The sequence below is a fragment of the Cetorhinus maximus genome, chromosome 3, assembly GCF_964194155.1.
Source record: "Cetorhinus maximus chromosome 3, sCetMax3.hap1.1, whole genome shotgun sequence".
In the NCBI taxonomy this organism is placed as follows: Eukaryota; Metazoa; Chordata; class Chondrichthyes; order Lamniformes; family Cetorhinidae; genus Cetorhinus; species Cetorhinus maximus.
In genome coordinates, this window is record NC_135881.1 from 160,266,155 (window position 1) to 160,288,600 (window position 22,446).

Below are 22,446 nucleotides of genomic sequence, written 5' to 3' on the forward strand. Positions count from 1 at the left end.
AAGAGGCTTATATAGTTGGATCTCCTCCATGCATTGTTGCTATCGAGCAGTGCAGGCTGAAAATGAGAAGCAAACCAGCACACAAAAAGCGGGAATCATGCTCTCTTCACCCACACATTAGATGCATCGCATCGACCTGTTGGACACATTTCAGGCTTGAAGTAGCATGAGTGTTCCTTAGTAAACGCCAGTGCATAGTACTCATTACATATTCTAGCTTTGCTCTGTGCTTCTTTGCATATATTACCTTTTTGACCATAATAGACTCCACCCCATCTCTTATTATCGGTTTACTATTTACGTACCAGTAGAAGATTTTTGGACTACCTTTTATGTTGATTGCCATTCTCTTCTCATTCTCCTTGCAAACTTTCCTTTCCTTTTCATATTCCCTCTCAACTTATTGAATTTGTTCTGGTTGTCACTTGAAGCATTCACCTGACATGCATCATACATCCTCTTTTTTCACTCATCTTATTTGCTATCTTTGTTTGTCATCCAAGGACACCCTTTGATTTCCCTGTCTCTGTTGGAATTCCATTCCTCTTGTTGGAATATACCTGGCCTGTAGCTAAAACATCTCTTCCTTAAAAATCACTCATTGTTCAGTTCCATTTTTCCTGTCAGTTTTTGATTCTGTTTTATCCTGGCTTGATCCCCCTTTACCCCATTGAAGTTGGCCCTGTTCCAAATTATTTATTCTTTTATAATAGACTCTAGCATTTTCCCCACTGTTGATGTTAGGCTAATGGTCTGTAATTCTCTGATTGTTTTCCCCCTCCTTTTTTAAATAGTAGGGTTACATTTGCCACCCTCCAATCTGTAGGAACTGCTCCAGAATCCTTAGAATTTTGGAAGATGACCACCAATGCATCCAATATTTCCATTTATAGATGTTTTTACAGTCAGTTTTTATGTTCCTTGCAAGTGTACACTCATATTCCATTTTCCCCTTCTTGATCAATCTTCTTGTCCACTTTTGCTGAATTCTAAACTGTTCCCAATCCTCAGGCTTGCTGCTTTTTCTGGCAATTTTATATGTCTCCTCTTTGTATCTGATACTATCCCTAATTTCTTTTGTAAGCCATGGTTGAGCCACTTTCCTGTTTTATTTTTGCACCGGACAGGAATGAATTTTTGTAATTCATGCATACGTTCCTTAAATATTAGCCGTTGCCTATCCCTTTTAGTAAGGTTTCCAGTCCATCATTGCCAACTGACGCCTCATACCCTCGTAATTCCCTTTATTTAGATTCAGGACCCTAGTTTCAGATTTAACTTCTGCACAATGAACAATTCTATCATTTTATGGTTGCTCTTCTCCAACAACAAGATAGTTAATTAATCCCCTTGTCCCAATGTCCTCTTTACTCCATGAGGAAAGTGCAAAAGGAGGACCCTGGGACAGGCAGTCAGCAGCACCTAGAGGAGTGTGCGAGAGGAGGAACCTGGGACAGACAGTCAGCAGAACCTAGAGAAGAGTGTAAGAGGAGGACCCTGAGCCAGGTGGTGAGCAGCACCTAGAGGAGAGCAGAGGAGTTCTCAAAACAGCGCGAGAAGCGGCGAGAGTTCAAGAGCAGAGGCGACTGAGGGAGTTCAGTGACGATGTGCTCCTTTTCTACCTTTCCTCAGAAAGAAAAGTGGCGGTCTTGGTAAGTTGGACCTGGTGAGTAAATTAGAAAAGCGTAATATTTTTAAACAAGTAGCTATACTTGGATTTAACTGAGAAGTGCCAGGAATAAGGGAAATTTAGGGCCAATATAATACAGTAATATAAATTTTCCAAAGTAGAATAAAGTTAACATAATGGAAGTAGAGTTAAGACATGGCAGGGCAGCTCAGTCAAGGTGTGTCCTGTAATATGTGTGAAGTCATGGACACTACCAGTGCTATACATATGCAGGAAGTGCTCCCAGCTGCAGAAACTTGAGCTCCAGGTTTCAGAACTGGAGCGGCAGCTGGAGTCATTGTGGCACATCCGCAAGGCTGAGAGCTACGTGGATAGCACGTTCAGAGAGGAGATCACACCGCAGCTTCAGGGCCTGGAGACGGAGAGGCAATGGTTGACCAAGAGAAGTAGGCCGGTAGTGCAGGAGACCCATGGGGTTCCGCTCACAAATCAGTTTTCCGTTTTGGAAGCTGGTGAGGGCGCTGCTTCGTCAGAGCTGTGCAGTTAGAGCCAAGTTTGTGGCACCATGAGTGGCTTGGCTGTACAAGGTCTTGGGGAAGAAGGAAGAAAGAGCAACAGTGATAGCGGGTTCATTGGTTAGGGGAGCAGACAGGCGTTTGTGTGGCTGTAGACGTGACTCCAAGATGGTATGATTCCTCCCTGGTGCCAAGGTCATGGATGTCACAGAATGGCTGCAGGACATTCTTCTGGGGGATAGTGAACATCTAGAGGTCGTGGTCCACAGTGGTACCAATGACTTAGGTAGGAAGAGGGATGTAGTCCTGCAATCAGAATTTGGGGAGCTAGGTAGAAAATTAGCAAGCAGGACCTCAAATGTAGATTACTCCAAGTGCCGCATGCTAGTGAGTACAGAAATAGGAGAATAAAGCAGATTAATGCATGGCTGGAAAGATGGTGCAGGAGGGAGGGCTTTAGATCCCTGGGACACTGGGACTGCCTCAGGGGGAGATGGCACCTGTACAAGCCAGATGGTTGCACCTGAACAGAGCTGGGACTGAGTTCCTTAGGTTTTGCTAGTGCTGTTGGGAGGGCTTTAAACTAACTCAGCAGCGGCGTGGGAACAAAGAGAAAATATTAGAAATACCAGGGTGCACAAAATACTGGGAGGGACAGATAGCACTAGTATAGAGAATAGTAGGTTAATAGGTGAAGTCGGGGTAAGGTAAAAAGTAACAAAATCTGAATCAGGGTTACGATGCATGTATGTGAATGCACGACGTGTAGTAAATAAGATTGGGGAGTTACAGGCGCAGATTGCCATGTGGAAATATGATGTTGTGGCGATAACCGAGACCTGGCAGTGCTGGAGAAAGAGGACGTCCCAGAGGGTTCAAGGACAGAATCAATTTGGCTAGAGCTAAGGAACAAAAAGGGTGAAATTACATTGCTCGGTGTAGTCTATAGACCGCCAACTAGTGAGAAGGACGTAGAAGAACAAATCTGCAGGGAAATTACAGAGAGATGTAAGCATTATAGAGTAGCTATAATGTAGACTGGGACAGTAGGTAGCGTGGGTGAAGGATGGAGAGGGGAAAAAGTTCCTAGATTGTGTTCAGGAAAATTTTCCACAGCAGTATGTGTCCAATCCAACAAGAAAAGATGCACTGTTGGACCTGGTTCTTGGAAATGAGGTGGGCCAAGTAGATCAAGTGTCAGTGGGAGAACATTTAGGAGACAGTGATCATTGTATTGTACATTTTAGGGTGATGATAGAAAAGGACGATAGGCAATCCAGAGTAAGAATAATTAACTGGACGAGAGCTGGCTTCAACGGGGCAAGAATGGAGCTGGTCCAGATAGACTAGAACGAAAGATTGGCAGGAAAAACTGTAGTTGAACAATGGACTACCTTCAAAAAATAATTGGTTGGGGCACAGCCAAGGCATATTCCATCGAAAGGGAAAGGTAGGGCAGACAAATCCAGAGCTCCCTGGATGAAAAAGGAGATAGAAATTAAGATAAAAAGGAAAGTGTGCTTATGATAGGTGGCAGGTAGAAAATACAATTGGGAACCAAGAGGAATACAGAGGTTTAGAGGGGGGAGGTGACAAAGCATATTAGAGAAGTGAAGGGGAACTATGAGAAAAGACTGGCAGCCAACATAAAAGGGGAATCCCAAAGTCTCCTATAGGCATATAAATAGTATAAGGGTGGTAAAAGGAGGAGTAGGGACGATTAGGGACCAAAAAGGGAATTTACACATGGACGAAGGGGCCATGGCTGAGGTCTTTGCATCTGTCTTTACCAAGGATGTAGATGTTGCACAGGCCATGGTGACAGGCGAGGAAACTCTGTCACTAGCAGGGTTCAAAATTGATGAGGAGGAAGTGTTGAATAGACTGTCGGTACTTAAAGTTGACAAGGCACCGGGACCGGACAAGATACATCCAAAAATAGTGAAGGAAGTGAGAGTATAAATTGCAGGGGCACTAGCCATAATTTTTCAGTCTTCCCTAGATTCAGGGGAGGTGCCAGGGGACTGAATTGCCCTTGTTCAAAAAAGGTTGTAAGGATAAGCCCAGCAATTATAGACCAGTCAGGTTAACTTCAGTGGTGGGCAAGATTCTAGAAACAATTATTCAGGATAGAATTAGTATTCACATGGAAAAATATGGGTTGATAAGGAAGAGCCAGCATAGATTTCTAAAGGGGAAATCGTGTTTAACTAACTTGCTGGAGTTTTTTGAAGAGGTAACAGAAAAGGTCGATGAGGGTAATGCTTTTGATGCGGTGTACATGGACTTTCAAAAGGCATTTGATACAGTGCCAAACAACAGACTTGTGAGAAAAGTTATTGCTCATGGAATAAAAGAGACAGGAGCAATGTGGATACAAAATTGGCTGAAAAATAGGAAGCAGAAAGTGATGGTCAATGGATATATTTTGGGCTGGAGGAAGGTTTGTAGTGGAGTTCCCCAGTGGTCGGTATTGGGACCCTTGCTTTTCCTGATATATATCAATAATCTAGATCTTGGTGCGCAGAGGACAAACTCTAAGTTTGCGGATGATACGAAGCTTGGGAATGTTGTAAACAGATGGACAGTGTAGAACTTCAAAAGGACATAGACAAGTTGATGGAATGGTGGCAGATGAAGTTCTATGTGGAGAGTGTGAGGTGATGCGTTTTGGTAGGAAGAACATGGACAGGCAAAATAAGGAGTGAAATTTTGAAGGGGGTGCAGGAGCAGAAAGACCTGGTTGTATATGTGCATAGATGATTAAAGGTGGCAGGACAGGTGGCGAGAGCAGTTAATAAAGGATATAGTATCCTGGGCCTTATTAACAGGGGCATAGAGTACAAGAGCAAGGAAGTTATGCTGAATTTATGTAAGACATTAGTTATACGTCAGCTGGAGTATTCACAGAGTCATAGAGGTCTGCAGCACTGAAAAAGGCCCTTCGGCCCATTGAGTCTGCGCCAGTCAAACAAGTACCTAACTATTCTAATCCCATTTTCCAGCACTAGGTCCATAGCCTTGTATGCCATGGCATCGCAAGTGCACGTCCAAATACTTCTTAAATGTTATGAGGGTTTCGGCCTCTACCACCCTTTCAGGCAGTGAGTTCCAGATTCCCACCACCCTCTGGGTGAAAAAATTCTTCCTCACATCTCCTCTAAACCTCCTGCCCCTTACCTTAAATCTATGCCCCCTGGTTATTGATCCCTCCACCAAGGGGAAAAGTTCCTTCCTGTCTACCCTATCAATGTCCCTCATAATTTTATACATCTCAATCATGTCCCCCCTCAATCTTCTCTGCTCCAAGAAAAATAACCCCAGTCTATCCATTCTCGCCCCCTAACTAAAACTCTCCAGCCCAGGCAACATCCTGGTAAAGCTTCTCTGCACTCTCTAGTGCAATCACATCCTTCCTATAATGCGGATTCCAGAACTGCATGCAATACTCTAGCTGTGGCCTAACCCGCATTTCATACAGTTCCAGCATAACCTCCCTGCTCTTATATTCTATGTCTCGGCTAATCAAGGCAAGTATCTCAAATGCCTCCTTAACCACCTTATCGACCTGTCCCGCTTAAGGGACCGGTTGACATACACACCAAGGTCCGTCTGATCCTCGGTACTTCCCAGGGTCCTACCATTCATCGTGTATTCCCGTTCCTTGTTTGTCCTGCCCCAGTGCATCACCTCACACTTATCCCGATTAAATTCCATTTGCCACTGATCAGCCCATCTGACCAGCCCGTCTATATCCTCCTGTAATCTGAGGCTATCCTCCTCACTATTACCACCGCACCAATTTTCGTGTCATCCGCGAACTCACTGATCAACCCTCCTACATTCAAGTCTAAATCATTTATATATACCACAAACAGCAAGGGATCCAACAACGATCCCTGTGGAACCCCACTGGACACAGGCATCCAGTCACAAAAACACCCCTCTACCATCACCCTCTGCTTCCTGCTACTCAGCCAATTCTGGATCCAATTTGGCAAATTACTTTGGATCCCATGGGCTCTTACTTTTGTTATCAGGCTCCCATGCGGGGCCTTATCAAAAGCCTTGCTGAAGTCCAAGTAGACTACGTCAAAATGCATTGCCTTCATCTGTGCACCTTGTCACCTCTTCGAAAAATTCAATAAATTGGTCAGACATGACCTCCTCTTAGCAAAACCATGCTGACTGTCCTTGATTAATCCCTGCCTCTTCAAGTGTAGGTTAATTCTGTCCCTCAGAATTGCTTCCAATAGTTTCCCCACCACTGAGGTTAGACTGACTGGCCTGTAGTTCCCTGGTTTATCCCTTCCTCCCTTCTTGAATAATGGTACCACATTGCCTGTCCTCCAGTCCTCTGGCTCCTCTCCTGTGGCCAGAGAGATATTGAAAATTATTGCCAGCGCCCCTGCTATCTCCTCCATTGCGTCACTCAAGAGCCTGGGATATATTTCATCCGGGCCTGGAGATTTATCCACTTTTAGAATGTTCTCCCTATGCTAATTTCTTTAATTATATCACAGTCCTTCTGCCTGATTTCCATACCCACATCGTCCCTCTTACTTGTGAACACTGACACAAAGCATTCATTTCTTCCGGCTCCACGCACAAATTATCACTATGGTGTTTAATAAGCCCTACTCTTTCCCTACTTATCCTCTTACTGTACTTGTAAAACAACTTTGGATTTTCCTTTATTTTACCTGCCAATGTTTTTTCATGCCCCCTTTTTGTTCTCCTAATTTCCTTTTTCAGTTCCCCCCCTAGACATTCTGTACTCCTCTAGGGCTTCCATTGTTTTGAGCCCTCGGTATCTGCCCTAAGCCTCCCTTTTACTCTTCATCCAATCCTGTATATCCCTCAACATCCAGGGTTCCCTGGATTTGTTGGTCCCCCCTTTATCTTTACTGGAATATGTTGGCCCTGTACTCTCCCTATTTCCTCCTTGAATGGGTTCCACTGCTCTGATGCAGCTTTACCTAAAAGTAGCTGCTCCCAGTCCTCTCTGGCCAAATTATATCTGGTCTTATTAAAAATCGGCCTTCCCTCAATTTAGAACTCTGATTTTTGGCCCATCCTTGTCCTTTGCCATAACAACCTTGAATCTAACAGAGTTATGATCACTATCTGCAAAATGCTCCCGCACTGATACCGCTACCACTTGCCTGGCTTCATTCCCTAAAATTAAGTCCAGGACCATTCCCTCTCTTGTAGGACCTTCTAAGTACTGGCTTAAAAAGCTCTCTCTTGGATGCATTTTAAGAATTCTGCTCCCTCTAAACCTACCACACTATGACTAACCCAGTCGATGTTGGGGAAGTTGAAATACCCCATTATTACTACCCTATTATTTTTACACTTCTCTGAAATTTGCCTACACATCTGCTCTTCTATTTCTCTCTTTTTGGGAGGCCTATAGCACACTCCCAGCAATGTGATTGCTTCTTTTTTGCTTTTAAGTTCTACCCATATGGCTTCATTTGAGGAGCCTTCTAAGATGTCATCCCTCCTCACTGCTGTAATTGTGTACAGTTCTGAGTGCCACATTATAGGAAGGATATGAACACACTGGAGAGAGTGCAGAAGAGATTTCCAAGAATGGTTCCAGGGATGAGAAACTTCAGTTACGAAGATAGATTGGAGAGGTTGAGACTGTTCTCCTTGGAGAGAGGAAGGCTAAGAGAGAGATGTTCATGAGGTTTGATACTGGAATGCACTTTCTGGAAATGTAGTGGAGGAAGGTTCAACTGAGGCATTCAAGAGGGCATTAGAAGATTATTTGAATAGAAACAATGTGCAAGGGTATGGGAAAAAGGCAGGGCAATGGCACTAGGTCGTAATGCTCATTTGGAGAGTTGGTGCAGACACGATGGGCCGAATGGCCTCCTTCTATGCTGTTAACATTCTATGATTCTGAGATTCTATGTGTCTGCCACCCAATGAACTCTGCACACAGGATTTGCAACACAACCGGTTACATTCTTCTACTGTTAAAAATATAAAGCTCTGAATGACTATAAAAACACTTAGTTAATGGGTACAATTCATGAGGTAAATCTACAGTTTGAAATACAAAACATAAAATCAAATTAATAAGAGCAGATGCAGAAATCAATTCATGGGGTACATGAATTTTACAAGCAGCTGGATTGCCTTACAAATGCCTTGCCAATTAAATTCAAACCTTCCCCAATCACTAGTCAACATCCCCATGAGGATGTTAGTTCCAGTCCTGTTGAGGTACAAACACATCCCTTTTGAATAGGTGCCTCTTGCCAGGACCAAGGAAAGAAATCATGGACCCTGGTCCTTCTCCTGTTTCTGGGCCCCTTATTCCCCTCCACTCGCCCTTTAACGCTCACACTCAATCATGCACGCTATTTTATTCCCTTTCGAGATTCAGCAATCAACTCACCAAACAATCATAGGCCCTAGTAAAACGATAATGCCCATTGTTGGCATCTGCTTACAAATATCATCTGATATATATGCAGCGTGGGCCATTAATATTAAGAGCAACAATGATATAATGCAGTGTTTGTGTGCGCCCCATAGGTGATCCCACGCAACTATTAAACAAACCAGAGAGTACAAATTTTAGTTTAACAGTATCGTGCAATATTGTTAACTTAACAGGAAAATATCCCATTCGTTAGTAATAACACTGTGCAAATGATAACACTGATTTTGGTGACTGCCTCATTAACATGTTCATAACATTGTACCATATGTACACAGTGGCAGTAAATTCATATTTGAGAGATGATTCAATACTTGCAACCCAGATCACAAGAAAACCTTTCGGGTTTTGTTTTATTCATTTGGCCTATCTCCTGTATATAAAAGAAAGACTGTCTCCATGCTGCAGTTCACATTGTTTCATTGTTGAAGAGTTATAGAAGGGAAAGAGGGAGCAAGGGAGTGGAGAAGGAGAGGGGACAGTCTATTCACTTGCTGTTGCCTATGCTCCCTCCTCCTCCCCAGACACACTCAATCACCTCTCTCAAGATAACACTATCACCAGAAGCAAAGTTCCCTGGGAGTGACTTATGCTGCGGACGTGGACGACAGCCAGGTCCAGCCTGACACGAGGCTGAATGACAGCTCCCTTGGGCCTGTTCCAGCTACACTACAGGTGAAGGCTCCCTCCTGTTCTTTCATTCTCTGTTTCTTCTCCTTGGTCCCCAGAAGATGTCATCACAAATCGTTCAGAGCAGCTGAAAGCCTCCTGCGTGGTGGCCAGTGGGAATGGCCAGAATAATTGCTGCAGCTCCTTCAATCACGAGCTCCTTCTCTCCTGACTTTGCTGCTCCTCCAATCATATATTCTGTCTCTGGAGGAGCAGCAAGAGCAGAAGGGTGGGAACCTGTGATTGGAGGAGCTGAAGCAATGACTAACTTGAACACTGAATGCATAGTCTTGTCTTGTCTCATTGGTTTCCCCAATAGATTGCATTCAAAGGTTACTCGCAACTTCAAGGGAAGACAGCATGAAAGCTTCAAAAGAAAGCCCTCAGTAGTGCACTCACACTGTTAATCTGTTCATACATTATAACTTGTTCATTTCTTTTTCATACACAAAAAATAAGTGCATTGCTAGATGGCATTTACAGACCAATCAGCATGAGGGAGAGAGGAAGGCAGCACCACACACACAGCCACTGGAAAACCAGTTTGGCAAGCAAATCACCAGAAATAAAAAAAATGAAAGGAAGAACTTGCATATATCCTGCAGATCATGTCAACAAACAGTACCTCAGCCTCCACTGGAAGCAGTGGGGATTGCATCAATGGACTTTTTTTTTTACAGTGCACAATTATTTCCATGATTTGAACTACTTCAGGTTACAAGGACACTGGATATTATTACACTTCCTTACAGAGACACTATTAAAACAGAGATCATTTATATAGTGAGAGTTTGCATGTTCAATATAAACAAAAAGCACCTAAACTGAAATGGAGTAACAGCTGATGGCGTGATAGACTCTTTAAACTTCATTTCCTACCATCTACAGCTACGGTTTCTCATCACCTTCAGTTGAAACAAATAATCACTAATAATCCCAATAGAAGATGTTTTTCAACAACTTACCTATTTGTCTTTGTATTTGCAATATTTCACAGCATTGTCCTTTTCTAAGAGTCCCTGGGGTAGGGACTGCCCTCAGTATAAAGGATGAGAGAAGAGTTTGCAGAGTTTAGAGAGAGTTGGGTTAAGTCGTCTGTAATGCACTGCATTTCCTATTCAGTTCCACTTACTTCAGTAGAAGTTGATATTGGTCATGTGATGTAATGGGAAGCTAAAACAATTCCTCCTGTTTTACAGCCCTCACCAAATCCACTGTCACCCACGTCTGTCAAAAGGGCTTTGCTAGGCTGGGATGCAGTTTTGCTTTGATAAAACTGCTCCTCAGTTTAAATGAGATCCCAGTGATCGGTGTTCTGTAAGATCTCCTGAAGGTTTCCTGTGGTGCCTGTTTCACTGACAGGTTTGCCTCACCAGAAATAAAACGCTATCGACTAATGAGCTAAGGACCTCAGTCTTTACTATGGGTTGGCAATTGGATTGGAAATGCAAATAGCAATTGGTTTGTGTGGGTTTTCTATAGACTCAAAGTTCCCTTGTTCAGTACTGTTAGAAGTGGCTTGTCAGAAAAACCAAAAGGATTAAAGATACAATAATGAAAATCATTGGTGCTAATGAATACCATTATCAATACAGCAGCATTCTTTTTGCCGTTGTAGAGTGTATTATTTTAACTTTCCCAAAGAAATTCATATTCTAATATTGTAGAGCAGAAACAGCAAGGAGCTGCAAAAACAGCCAAATTAAGATACTGCAACTTAAAAAAGAGGCCATTAGGAATGACACAGTTAAGTTTAACATATCTGTTATGTGCAGATGGACAGTGCCTCTGTTTTGTTATGTAAACCTTAGCTAAACAGAGCAAAGTAAAATACCTTAGTCTTTTAGGCCTGTTTAAACTCAAATAAAAGAAATTGAGAGCAGAACTAGCTAAAGTGAACTGGCAAATGAGGTTATGGTATAGGTCAATAGAGATGCAATGGCAGACATTTAAAGGGTATTTCAGAATACTCAGAATAGATACATTCCAATGAGAAAGAAAAATCCAAGGGGAAGATCCACCATCTGTGGTTAACTAAAAAACTTAAAGATAGGATCAAACTTAATGAAAAAGCATATTGCGCTAATGGGTGGCAGGCAGAAGACTGGACAGAATATAAAGAACGGCAAAGAAAGACTAAAAGATTAATTAGAGTACAAGAGAAAGCTAGCTAGAAATATAAAAACAGATAAAAAGAGAATTTCTATTGATATTTAAATAAGAAAATAGTTAACAAAGTAAACGTTTTTCCTATAGAAAGTGAGTCTGGGGAATTAATAATGGAAAATAAGGAGATGGCAACTGAATTGAACAGGTATTTTGCATTCGTCTTCACTATAGAGGATATAAGTAACATCCCAGAAATAGCTGTAAATCAGGAATTGGAAAGGTGGGAATAACTCAGGAAAATTACAACCACCAGGGAAGCGGTACTTAGAAAATTGCTGGAGCTGCAGGCTGACAAATCCCTGGGTCCTGATGGATTACATCCTAGGGTCTTAAAATAAGTGGCTAGTGAGATAGTTGATGCGAATGTTTTAATTTTCCAAAATTCCCTAGATTTGGGGAAGGTTGGAAAATAACAACTGTAACTCCTTTATTCAAAAAGGGAGGGAGACAGAAAGCTGGAAATTACAGGCCAGTTAGCTTAACATCTGTCACAGGGAAAATGGTGGAAGCTATTGTTAAAGCTGGCAGGGCACTTAGAAAATTCAAAAGAATCAGGCAGAGCCAACATGGTTTTGTAAAAGGGAAATCATGTTTAACCAATTTATTGGAGTGCTTTGAAGGATAATGCGCTGTGGATAAAGGGGAACCAGTGGATGTACTGTACTTGGAGTTCCAGAAGGCATTTTGATAAGGTACCACATCAAAGGTTATTGTGGCAAAAAGGAGATCATGGTGTAGGAAGTAACATTGGCATGGATAGAGGATTGGCTAGCTAACAGGAAATATAGTAGGCATAAATGGGTCTTTTTCTGGTTGGCAGGATGTGATAAGTGGTGTGCCACCGGGATCAATGCTGGGGTCTCAACTTTTTACAATTTATATAAATGACTTGGATGAAGGGACTGAAGATATGGTTGCTAAATGTGCTGATGACACAAAGATAGGTAAGAAAGTAAGTTGTGAAGAGTACACAAGGAGTGCAATATGACATAGATAGGTTAAGTGAGTTGACAAAGACTTGATAATTGGAGTATAATGTGGGAAATTATCCACTTTGGCAGGAAGAATGAAAAAGAAGCATATTATCTAAATGGTGAGAGATTGCAGAGCTCTGAGATTCAGAGGGTTCTCAGTGTTCTAGTGAATGAATCGCAAAAGACTTGTATGCAGGTACAGTAAGTAATTAGGAAGGCTAATAGGATGTTATCATTTAGTGCAAGGGGAATTGAATATAAAAGTAGGGAGGTTATGCTTCAGTTGTACAGGACATCTGGAATACTGTGTGCAGTATTGGTCTCCTTATTTAAGAAAGGATGTAAGTGCACCAGAAGCAGTTCAGAGAAAGTTTACTAGACTAATACCAGGAATGGGCGGGTTCTCTTATGAGGAAATGTTGGACAGGCTTGGCTTGTATCAGTTGGAGTTTAGAAGAGTAAGAGGTGACTTGATTGAAACCTTTAAGATCCTGAGGGGACTTGACAGGGTGGATGCGGAGAGGATGCTTCCCCTTGTGCGAGAATCTAGAACTAGACCAATTGCGGTCAGTGGTCCGTTCCCTGGCCGCTCCTGGGCCCACCGATCGCGGCTGCCTGCTGACCCGAAAATTCTGCCCTTTGTATATTTTTAAGCCAGAGGTAGATAGATTCTTGATAAACAAGGGGTTGACAGGTTGTTTGAGGGTAGCCGGAGGTTACAATCACAAGGGGTTGAAAGGTTATTTGGGGTAGCTGAGAGGTTACAGTCAGATCAGCCATGATCTTATTGAATGGCGGAGCAGGCTTAAGGGACCGAGTGGCCTACCCCAGCTCCTAATTCTTATGTTTGTATGTATATTCATATAATTCAATACTGCTGAAAACCTTAGTGATTTATTACTTTATTACAATTACTCACACCAATAATTCTGCAGATCTTCCCATTTTTAATGTATTTTTAAGTTCAAAAATGCCCTTATTTTTCTGATTCCCGGTTTCCATCGAAACCTTAAACAGACTCGTTTCAATTCCAGCTGTTTTAACCACCCTCACCCCAAAAGATACCTGCGCAATCTGTGAGCCCAAGAAATCTTTGCTGCTTTGCCTCTTGTTCCTGCAGACATTTCCATATTAACCTTCATCCACCTCTAGCTCGCCATGGCTGATGCAATTATAGACAGACTTTATTTCCAACCCTCACTCTTGCTTTCTCTCTCCACCCCCCACCCCTGGCCTTACCACCTCTAAAAGTGCATTCTCCATCTCTGTTCATCCTTATTTCTTTTCTTGCCATGAGTGGAATGCATAAATCCCAGGGTAATTGATTTAAAAATGAATAATCCATTCACTGAAGACTATCATAAGAATTTTGGAGGCCGGTGCACAAGTGAGAGAAGCAGGATCTGTCATAGACGAGCAGCTCTAATCCTCCAATCACTGCTCTGCAAGCAGTTCGATCTTTGGGCAGGTTCATGGTTTTCTGACAGGCTTCTCAAATAAAAAGATTAGAACCACGAAGCTGCCCAAAGGTCGAAAGCAGCGGTGCAGCAACTGTCAGTGAAACTGATCTGAAAGACTGGCTTTAAAATAAATTCAGAACTGAAAGTTCGGAATGCTTTTTAAAGCCAGTCTTTCAGGTCTGAAGTTCTGGCAGCTCAGTCTGGACGATAAGAACTCCATTTACAGCAAGAAGCACAGGCCCCCCCACCCCCAACCTCCGGGACCCGGTGTTTTGTACCAGGTGTACCCCCCTCTCCAAGGCACTGCCTCATGCCCCACAACTGGTCCCAACATCCAAGAATCTGAAGCCCTCCCTCATGCACCATGCTTTAAACCACATGTTGATCTTTCCTGTCTTCCTATTTCTACTCTTTCTGGTGCATTGCACTAGGAGTGATCCACCGATTGCTAACTTTGAGGTCCTACTTTTTAGCTTCCTCCCTTGTTCCTGAAAGTCCGACCATGCCTCCCCTTGCTATGTCATTACAGGTGACAACTTCTGGATCATTCCCTCCCCCTTGCAGAATATTCTGCACCTTTTCCATGATGTCATAGAACCATAGAAATTATAGAAATTTACAGGATATAAGGAGACCTTTGTCCATTGTGGCTCCCTGGCTGACAAGGGCATCCAGCATCATCTAACTTTTCTGCTCGTGCTCCGGAGCCTTCTGGGTTACAGCACTTCAAATGTTTATCCTGAAATTAATGTCCTTTACCCTGGCACCAAGAGGCACCATACAGCACTCACAATTATGGTTGCAGAAGCGCATGTCTGTCCGCCTAACCATGGAACCTAATCAGCCCCTTTAATTGTGTTTTTGGCTTGCTTTCAATGGAAAGTCTTCTGGAATCCCAGGAAACTCATAGATGTGTTGCTCAACTTAAAACTGTATAAAAATATCACTCCAGTTGAGTGATTACCATATGTAAAAAGGCAATGTACCTCTCCTGAGGGTATTGCGTGCAAAAAATCTAATGCACTCAAGTTAAATGCAGGAATCAGTGGGTTGGAGGCTGCTTTCTGAAATGCTTGTATTTTTGAAGGATTTAACACCCCCCAGTCAGGCATGGAGCTCTTGAGAGGAAGCTGAAGGACCAGGTAGTGTCTGATCCTGAGGTGTAGGAGTTTGTATAGTAGGATGGGTGGTAGGGGTGCTTGGCTGTCTAAGAGGAAGCATTCATGGTATACTTGCCTTCTCCCTGAGGCTGTCTTTGACTCGCTGTAGTTGCTGTGTCTTCTGAGCCCCGAGAAACCTGGCCTTACAGCCTCATTAACATATCTACATTGCATACCCAACTCCTGGGAGTGAGTTGGCCCCTTATCCTGAGATTGTGCCCCCATGCTTTAGATTCCCCGACCAGTGTAAATAATATTCCAGTGTCCACCCTATCAAGCCCCTTCATAATCTTATATGCATCAATGAGATCGCCTCTCATTCTTCTAAACTTCAGAGAATATAGGCCCAACTTGCTCAGCCTACCATCATAGGACAACACCCTCATCCCAGGGGCCAATTTAGTGAACCTTCGCTGTACCACCTCCAGTGCAAGTATATTCTTTCTTAAATGTGGAAACCAAAACTGCACAAAACTCCAGATGTGATCTGACCAAAATCCTGTAAAATAGTAGCAGGACTTCTTTCTTCCTGTACGCTAATCCCCTTGCAATAAAGGCCAACATGCCATTTGCCTTTCTAATTGCTTGCTGTACTTGCATGCTAATTTTTTGTGTTTCTTGTATGAACACGCCCAAGTCTCCTTGAACATCAACACTTACAAGTTTCTCACCTTTTAAAGGTAAGTTGTTTTCTTTTTTTAATGAGGCCAGGAGTAGCAGGCATGCTCCTCTGAGGCCCACAAGAAAAGTTAAGCCTCTCCAAAAAAAAAAAATTATTGTCACATGTTCCTTCATTGTGAAATTTGGGAGGATTTCCCAGCATTCTTCATAAATGCTGAATGGACATTAGGAATTCATTACAAGTTCTGCTTAATCATATTGTTTGAAACACTGTGGTGGCTTCTACTTTCACACCCTCCAGCATTCACTCAACCTCATTGGTACATTGTTGATTAATTAATTGCCAACAATTGGTAATTGTTGGTAATTAACAACCCAACTGTGGTTGAAACCTGGCAGCCTGAATGTTAACTAAATTTTCAGCAGTCAGATCAATACACTTCTGTCATCTAAAAGCCCTTCACACTGTCAAAGGATCAAAGTTCGATACACAAACAATGTCAGGAGAAAGGCAACGTAACAAGAAATAATCTTTTGTTAAAATAATCTTGACAGCTTGTAATAGCTTTCTTCATAATTGTATTCTGATAGTGTCCTGCAGCAAGAGGTATAATGGGTCAAGTAAATGCATAGCATCAGTTAATTTTTAACAGATAAGCCATTCTGTTAACCACTAAATATACTTATCTCTTAACCACTAAGTATACACTTTTTCAAACACTGAACACATACAACCCAATGGTTTGAATAGAAATATTTAAGACCCTTTCTGACTTAAAATATATCCACAAATAATGATGGCATCATTAACCAAGGAAGTTCGACAAGCAGAGAAAAATATTGTACCACTGGTAAGAATTATACACCATTTGACTCTGAAAACAGAGCTCTGGAATGTGCTTTAATCACAATGTATATGCCTAAAGTTGAGCAATTTCAGATTAATTTTGCTCTAGATTAATTAATTTGGTTTTGGATCAGCCCATTCCTTCAAATGTTGTAAAGAGGAACCAAATACAACATGTCTGGCAGGATTTTCATCTGAATTTATTTTGGTTTTCTGGTGTTACTGGGGGAGGTGCGTGAGGAAAATGGATCGGTTACCTGAATCCCTGGTCATTTTTGAATCCAACATTTTTTTGCTAGAAGTGGGGGCAGATATACCTGTCCAAATACAGGTGGGCACATTCAAACAATGTATTAATGATGGAGTTATGTCAAAGAACATATTTTCTGTAATAATCACTCTAGCAATACTGGATACTAGGAATGCCAGAAATTAACAGGTGTCCAATGTTGTTAGGTGAGATTCGAGGCTTTGTCACATTTAAGTAGCCACAACAGAGAGTGCAAACAATTCAAACCCCATTGCTTCATTAACTCATTGCAGCAGGTATGGTCAGTACAAGGGCCACTGTTTTAATTGCCACAGCATTCATTGCAATCAATGTAGGCATCATTGTTACTTTCATCTCCATAAAGTGAGTACAGATGTCAGGGTGCCTTTCCTGCATTCACCTACTACAACGAATCATGGAATAGTTACAGCACAGGAGGAGGCCATTCAACCTGTTGTGTCCCTGCTAGCTCTCTATAAGTGCAACTCACCTAGTTCCACCCTGCTGCTTGTTCCCCATAGCCCTGCACTTCTTTCTCTTCAGATAATTGACCAATTCTCTTTTGAAAGCCATGATTGCACCTGCCATCACCTCACTCAGACAGTGCATTCCAGATCTTAGCCATTCACTGCATAGAACAATCATCCCTCATGTTATCATTGCTAGTTTTACTTATCACCCTAAATTGTTGGCCTCTGGTTCTCAATCTTCCACCAATGGGAAAAGTTTCTTCCTATCTGTTAACATCCTCCATGATTTTGAATACCTTTATCAAATCTCCTCTTGACCTTCTCTTCTCAAAGGAGAACAGGTCCAGCTTTTCTAATCTATCCATAGTTTAAGTTCCTCATCCCTGGAACCATTCTTGTAAATCTTTTTTGCACCCTCTATAGTGCCTTCACATCCTTCCTAAAGTGTGGTGCCTGGAACTGGACACAATACTCCAGCTGAAGTCAAACAGGTGTTTTATAAAGAACCGCCATCTTCCTTGCTTTTGTGCTGAATTCCCCTACTTATAAAGCCAAGGATCCTGTATGCTTTGTTGCCTGCTTTCTCAACCTGTCTTACCACCTTCAATGATTTATGCACATATACCCTTTGTTCTTGCATCCCATTAGGATTGTACTCTTTATTTTAAATTGGCCCTTTTCGTTCTTCCTACCAAAATGAATCACTTTGCATTTCTCTGCATTAAATTTCATTTGCTACTTATCTGCCCATTCCATTTATATCCTTTTGAAGTCCATCACTCACAGTTCACAGTGCTTCCAGGTTTTGTGTCAACTGCAAATTTTGAAATTGTTCCTTGTATTCCAAAGACTAGGTCATTACTATATAATAAGAAAAACATTAACCCTTGGGGAACCCCATTGTACACATCCTCCAGTCCAAAAAGCAACTATTCACCACTTCTGTCCTATTTCCTGTAACTCAGCCAATTTTGTATCCATGTTCCTACTGACCCTTTTATCCTATGGGCTCTAACTTTGCTGACAAGCCTGTTATGTGGCACATTTTCAAATGTCTTTTGGAAGTCCACGAGCACCATATCAACTGCATTACCTTTGTCAACCGTCTCTGTTACCTCATCAAAAAAACTCAAGCAAAATAGTTAAGCACAGTTTGCCTTTAATAAATCCATGCTGATTTCCCTTAATTAATCCACATTTTTCCAGGTAAATGTTAATTTTGTCTGAAATGATATCTTAAAAGATTTCACAGCACCAAGGTTAAACTGCGCACCACTTTCGTACCTGAAAAGTGCCCAGTCTACCTCAAATTACCCTGGAAAGGCAAAGTATCTCAAAACTTTGACAGCAGAATAAGCATGCCGTTTCTTGCCACTACTATGCAATGGTTACACAAGTGGTATTTTCCACCCGTCTTAAAAACATACTACACAATAGAGCAACATGACAAATGAAATTCAGTACTAGTGCGATGCCAGGTACATGCTGTACATCCGAGTGATTGGCTGATTGAATCAAACAATAAGTTCCTTTGGTCGTTTGTAATAAGTACAGTCTGTACTCAACCATGCTTGCAAAACCCAAAACAAAATGTTACAGTTAAATGTGATTCTGCATTTGGGTAGCACTTGCTGAACAATCAAGTGTGTGCTAATTATACTAATAACCAATTTGACATAATCAGTTGAGCTCATAACATGGCTTCTTTACGCTTGCTAGAAGCAATATACTCTCATATGCAGGGACCCGTTCTCTGCAAACAAAATGCCTACGTTCATGCTTTGCACCTTTTGTTTTTAATTACCTGGAAGCTTGGGGAGTTGATGGTTCCCATTGCTTTCTCCAATGCCAACACCTTAGCTAATCAGAGTTGACATGCTAACCAATCAGCACCCTTTTTTTGTGATTGTTTGAAATTTGGAATTCTTGCATTTGTCCTGATGAGTGCAAGACAAAATGTTTTGGCAACATGTCTCTCTTTTCAGCAATATTCAAATTCTGTACTCCACTTTCATGGTCATTCCACATATCCATTTGTTCCCTGAGAGTCCAAAAATCTGCCTATCTCAGCCTTAAATGTATTCAATGATGGAACATCCACAACCTTCTAGGACAAAGAATTCCAAACATTCACAACCCTTTGACTGAATTAATTCCCCCTCATCTCAGTCCTAAATGATCGGCCCCTAATCCTGAGACTGTGCCCCTGTGTTTTAGATTCCCCAACCAGCATAAACAATTTCCCAGTGTCCACCCTATCAAGCCCCTTCCAAATCTTGAAAGCTGAAATGAGATTGCCTCTCATTCTTTTAAACTCCAGATAAAATAGACCCAATTTACTCAGCCTTTCATCATCAGACACTCCCCTCATCCCAGGGACCAATTTAGTAAACCTTCGATGTACTGCCTCCAATGCAAGTATATCTTTTCTTAAGTGTGAAGGCCAAAACTACACACACTACTCCAGATGTGATCTTACTGAAACCCTGTACAACTCTAGTAAGACTTCTTTATTCCTGTACTCCAATCTCTTTACAATAAAGGCCAACATGTCCTTTGCCTTCCTAATTGCTTGTTCTACCCCATGTTAAATTTTTAGCATTCCTTGTATGAGCACACTCAAGTCTCTTTGAGCGTCAACGAGTTGCTCACCTTTAGAAAAATTATTCAGCTGTTCTACTCTTTCAACCAAAGTGAATAACTTCACACTTTCTTACATTATAATTCATCTGCCATCTTGTTGCCCACTCACTTATACTATCCATATCCCTTTGCAGCCCCTTCATATCCTCCTCACAGCTTCCCTTTCCACCCAGCTTTGTATCATCAGTGATCTTACATTATTCTCTGTCTCTTCATCTAAGACATTAATATAGATTGTTAATAGCTGAGCCAGCACTGGCCCTTGTGGTAATTCACTATTCACTACCTGCTAACTTGAAAAAGTCCCATTTATGCCCACTTCTGCTTCGTATCTGTTAACCAATCCTCTATCCATGCTAATATATTACCTCCATGCGTACTTATCTTGCCTATTAACCTTTTGTGTGGCACCTTATCGAAAGCCTTTTGGAAATCCACGTAAACTACAGCTACAGCTGTAATACAGCTACCTCTTTCTAGTTACATCCTCAAAAACCTCCAATAAATTTGTTAAATGGGATTTCCCTTTATTAAAATCATGTTGACTTGTTCTAAGCATACTATGCTTTTCTAAGTGCATTGTTAATTCTTACATGCCAGCATTTTCCCTACAACTGATGTTAGGTTAACCACCCTGTAGTTCCTTGTTTTCCCCTCTCTCTCCTTCCTTGAAAAGCTGAGTAACATTTGCCAACTTGCAATCTGATGGAATTGTTCCAAAATCCAATGAATTCTGAAAAATCACAGCCAGCGCATCCATTATCTCTGCAGCATCCCCTTTAGAGATGGCTGCATTTAGAGTGTTTGAGATACATTTGGGGTTTAGACCCTGGGGATTTGTCGCATTTTAGCCTCTTAAGTTTCTCCAATACCTTTTCCCTGTTAATATTAATTTCTATATTTTCCACACTCTTAGCCCCTAATTTACCATCTATTTTGTGCCCTCTACTGTGAAGACAAACACAAAATATTTGTTAAATGCCTCTGCCATTTCCCATTCCCTATGATAATTTCTCCTGTCTCTAATTCTAGCAGACCAACATTAATGTTAGCTACTCTCTTCCTTTTTTTTACTTACAAAAGCTATTACAATCTGTTTTTGGCTATGTTGCGCTCATATTCTGTTTTGTTCCTTTTTTATCAACTTTTTGGTTGCCCTTTGATGGTTTTTAAAACACTCCCAATCCTCAGACTTGTTGCTGTTTTTTGCAATATTGTAAGCCTCTTCTTTTAATCTAATGCTATCCCTAACTTCCTGAGTGTGCCACGGATGGGTCTTTCTTGCTGAGTTTTTGTTTATCCATGGAATGTATTTTGGACATTTTGAATTGTTTCTTTAAATGTTTACCACTATTCATTTACAGCCACATCTTTTAGTTTATTTACCCAATTAACCTTAGCCAATTCTCCCCTCATGCCTATGTAATTAGCTTTGCTGAAGTTTAAATTGTGATTGGAGTATGTCACTTTCAAATTTATCCAGAATTCAATGGGATTGTGACCACTATTTCCCAGTGGATCTTTTACTGCAACATTATTAATTAATCTTGCTTAATTACACAATACTAGATCTAACATAGCTTATTCCATAGTTAGTTCCAAGAAACTGTCAGAAAAAAATTCCACAAACTCATATTCTAGACCACTCATGCCAATTTGCTTGTCCCAGTTTATGTGAAGATTAAAGTCCCCCATGATTATTACATTACCTTTGCTACAAGCGCCAATGATCTCTTGTTTAATGCTCTGTCAATGGTATAACAGGACAGAAAACAGAGAGTAGGGATAAATTGATTCTCAGGCTGGCAGGCTGTGACTAGTGGGCTACTGCAGGGAGCAGTGCTTGGGACCCAGTTATTCACAATCTATATCAATGATTAGGCTGTGGGGACCAAATGTAATATTTCCAAGTTTGCTGATAACAAGAAACTTGGGAACATGAGTTGTGAGGAGGTTGCAAAGAGGTTTCAAGGAGATTTAGACAGACTAAGTGAGTGGAAAGAACATGGCAGAAGGAGGAATATAATGTGATATATGTAATATATGCGAGATTATCCATTTTGGTAGGAAAAACAGAGATGCGGAGTATTTCTCAATTGGGGAGAGATTGGGAAGTGTTGATATCCAAAGAGACCTGGGTGTTCTTGTTCATAAATTACTAAAAGCTAGCATGCAAGTGCAGCAAACAATTAGGAAGGCAAATGGTATGTTAGCCTTTATTGCAAGAAGATTTGAGTACAGGAGTTAGGAAGTCTTGCTGCAGTTGTATAGATCCTTAGTGAGACCACACCTGGAGTATTGTGTGTAGCTTTGGTCTCCATACCTAAGCAAGGATACACTGGCCATAGAGGGAGTGCAACGAAGGTTCACCAGACTAATCCCTGGGATGGCGGGATTATTTTATGAGGAGAGATTGAGGAGACTGGGCCTGTATTCTGTCGAGTTTAGAAGAATGAGAAGTGATCTTAGTGAAGTGTATAAAATTCTTACAGGGCTTGACAGGTTAGATGCAGGAAGGTTGTTTCCCCTGGTTAGGTGGCCTAGAACCTTTGGACAC